Genomic DNA, 4108 nt, shown 5'->3' on the forward strand with positions numbered 1-4108 from the left:
TTTGTTCCACTACCTTCTGCCATTTTTCAGGCAACTTCATAATTTGATCTTCCCAAAACTTTTTATCTTTTTGAGCAAAGAACTGTTCCAGGTGCCTTTTACAGTCTTCCAGGAGATGGAAATTTTTTCCATTAAGAGAATTTTGTGAAGACCGAAATAAACAGAAATCTGAAGGTGCAATGTCTGGTGAATACAGCGGATGAATCAGAACTTCCCAGCCAAGCTGTAACAGTTTTTGCCTGGTCATCAAAAAACATGCGGTCTTGTGTTATCCTGATGGAAGAGTATGTGTTTTTTCTTTTTTCTTTTTCTTTTTTGGCGGTACGCAGGCCTCTCACTGCTGTGGCGGAGCACAGGCTCCGGTCGCGCAGGCTCAGCAGCCGTGGCTCACGGGCCCAGGCGCTCTGCGGCACGTGGGATCTTCGCAAACAGGGGCACGAACCCGCGTGCCCTGCCTCGGCAGGTGGACTCTCAACCACTGCGTCACCAGGGAAGCCCTGTAACAAGCTAACTTAATAAAATCTTATACCTGTTGGTGATTAGTGTGAGGAAAATAAAGATGGTTTGACCTTTCCAAAGCTATGTACATAACTGGACAAGAATAAACAAATCATACATGTATTCAATACACTCTCTCCAATTGAATTAATATCTAAAAATAAGGTATAAACTTTAAAAGGAAAAAGGCCATTTGTTGACTTGGATCTCTCAAAGTCTCTGCATCATAAGGTGAAGAGCAAACCTACTTACTAAAAGATCCATACTTTTATTGCTTTTCATGAAGTTCAGTGACAGAGTAGTATACTTAATCCAGCCTTTGGAAAACAAATATTGACATTAATCTAAGGTGGAGCTAGGAGAACACTAGTTCATAAGGAATGAAGTAAAAATCCAAACTGCCATGCTTGGGGCTGATTCCTTCAGCTTTCACTACCTCTCCTCTGCTCTACAGCTCTCTGCGCTGAGGCCCACCCTCTCCCCTCTTCAGCAAACCAGACCATCATGTTAATAAGAGTTGATTTGTAAATAGCGTCTCCCTCACGCCATCTCCATCCCCCTTTGGCCAGGCTCCTACTTTTCTGCTCAATGGCACAGATGTGGCTTTGAGCTGACTGGGACCAGGCAGCTATTAGCAGCAAATCCAGTGAGGGAAATTAATGAAGGGGACAACTAATAAAAGACAGCTCAGGACAGCCAGACTAACTTGCTCCGAGCAGTAATTAACTTTTTTTCTTTTTCTTTTCTTTTTTTTTTTTTTTTAGCTCATGAAGGTAAATACGCCATCGGCACTGGTCCAGTCTAACTCTTCTTTATTAAAAAGGAGAGAGCAGAGCTATTCATGGGGAGCTGAGACTTAATCTGTTTTCCCCCCAAGAAGAACAATTTTAAATTACTTGTGTGATGTGTTTGTAGGTCCTTGATGCCCAAATCAAGATATACCTTTAAAGATGAGGGAGAAAGGAGGTAGATGAAGAAATATGTCTCTGAATAAAAGAAATAGTCATCCTCTGCTCAGAGGCAGCTTGAAAGAGAGAATCTTTGTGAAAGCTTTGCTCTTCTTCCGTACCTAAAATGATTGACTTTTTCTGTTCAGTGCAAGCACTGAATAAAAAACAAGATTGGATTCAAAGTGCACGGCAAGTCTTAGATGTCGGTGTTAAATATTAGCCTAGCTTGAGGGACGTTTCAGTTGCCTTTCTCAATCCTCCAGTTTCCATGTTCAAAGACACAGTTATAAAAGGCAACTTAAAATTTTGTGTCTTCATCTATTTTTGAAACTTAACACAGCTCTTCTTCTGAAGATATGTCTTCTGAAAATACACGTACGAACATAAAAGTTAGGGTTTGCCCAAAAGTGTTTCTAAAAACAAACCTATAGTATTTCATAAAAACTTTGAAAATCAGAACTAGAAAAGACTTTGGAAATACCTAGTCTTATCAGGCTTATCAGGCTGAGAGACTTACTCATGGTCACACAGCCAATCAGTAACAAAAAGGACCCTCACCACAAATTCAGCCTCTTGACTCAATCCAGTGCACTGGCTTCCCCAAAATGAAAAGCCTCATCACATACTCTAAGTGAATAAGCTTCGGCCAAATGTGTAATTTATCTTTGCTGTCCCCTTACAGGCTTGGCTACAACAGGATCAAATAACATTATCACAGTGAGTTTTATCCATAGCACCCCAGGAGTCAATCTACTCTTCAAACTAACCTCCAGAACCTACGGAAGCACCTTGGTCGCTTTCTGGATAGGATGGGGGCAAACACACAATTATGTGCAGGGCTCTCTCAAGAATAGATGGCTTCAGATAATGGGTGCCCTCCTGCAAAACTGCCTTCAGTCAATCAGTAACACTATACAAAGGAGAGTACAGCTGCATATTATTATTTCCCACAAGATAGCAGAAAGGTTATGTGTCGTGAATGACAGAACTTCATACATGCTTACTTCTACATCAGCAGTAGGGAGAAATAAAATTAAAGTTTATTACAATAGAGAAAATGAGGACAGTGACACGGTATGCTTTAAAAATAAAAATAGCTTTTATTACATAAGGTATGTAAAGTAGTCAAATTCATAGGAACACAAAGAAGAATATTGGTTTCCAGAGGTTGGAAGGGAGGAGAAATGGGAGCTGTTGTTTGATGGGTGTAGAGTTACAGTTTTGCAAGATGAAAACATTCTGGAGATTGGTTGCACAACACTGCAAATATACTTAAAACTACTAAACTGTACAGTTAAAAATGGTTAAGATGATTTTTTAAAATCACTCTAAGAATGGCTGTAGACTTTGAGACATAAAGCTTTCTTGCATGGCCAAAAGTAAAAATAAAATTGTCTTTTATAACAGAATCTTCAAACTATTCAGAGGTGAGCCACCAAGTTTTACAGACTTTTTTTTTTTGCTACAAATAAGTTATATAGTCTTCAAATAAATATACTTCCATATTAATCAAAGTGGGTTTTTATGATGCAGCAACAACCTTCAAATCTTCCTGGCTTTCAACTCACAAGTTTTTTTCTCCCTCACGTAACATCCACTGTGAGTTGAGGTGACTCACAAGAACCACTACTCTTTATATGATCACTCAGAAGCCCAACGAGCTTTGATATGTTGGCCTCACCCTCTCAAGAGAAGAGGAAGATAGAGACCAGAGATGGAGCCCTACCCTACTGTAAGGGGCCTGAGCATGCCCAATAGGGTTAGAACATCAGATATTCATGGAGACTAGAAATGTCCTCCACAGTATCCAGCGGCAGGATTTTGTCCAGATGGAATGAAATGAAGTCACAGGCTTTGAATAAGAGTTCCAGAGTAGGATAAAGATAGTACCAATGAAATTCTGTTTCCTGAAACATGCAGGAATATTGCCTAGTGTATAGGAGAGGTGCTATCAGGACAAGAAATAGTAATACTGAAACAGTGATACCATGATGAAGGGCTGTGGCTGACGGTTGTGACTGTTACAGATTCTGTGAGACAGTGAAGATACTGTGTGGTGTAATCATATCTACCTTGTTTAATGTTATTTGGAGACTCCTAATCCCTTCAAATATGCTATCAAAGTTCTAAAGTGTGTCATGAATACCAAAAAGTTGAGAAGCCTAACATTTATGAATACTCTCCTTTTAGTCCCTTACGGAAGATCTTGTAACATCACTTGTTTTGCTGGGGTAGGAAAAGGGAACCATTTGAACTTTGGTGTCTTTTTGGTGGAAAGAGATGGAACTAGCAATTATCTGGAGAGCTATGACCAGTAGTTGCCACCATAGGGATTTGCTCCAGCCTGCTTTGTAATGTGTTATCACCATTACCATCTTATACATGCTGTTATCGAAGACATGAGTATCTGAGAAATTCAGAGTAATGTGAAGGTGAGGGAAGTACTCTGGCCAGTGCCTCCAGCAGTTCAGTTTCCTCTTACGTAGTTTAGAACCATTTTTCTCTGAAAAAAAAAACTCCAGGAAGTCTAGACAAGTCTCCCCAATGTAGGAGAGCAGAATGGTCTTAAGATTCCAGAACAGTTTTACTCAGGTAGAACTGAAACCCCTTTTAAATTATTTGCTCACAGAAAAATAAAACTCAGTTTTCACTACACTCTT

Source organism: Lipotes vexillifer, unplaced genomic scaffold, assembly GCF_000442215.2.
Source record: "Lipotes vexillifer unplaced genomic scaffold, Lipotes_vexillifer_v1.1 scaffold1219, whole genome shotgun sequence".
Classification (NCBI taxonomy): domain Eukaryota; kingdom Metazoa; phylum Chordata; class Mammalia; order Artiodactyla; family Lipotidae; genus Lipotes; species Lipotes vexillifer.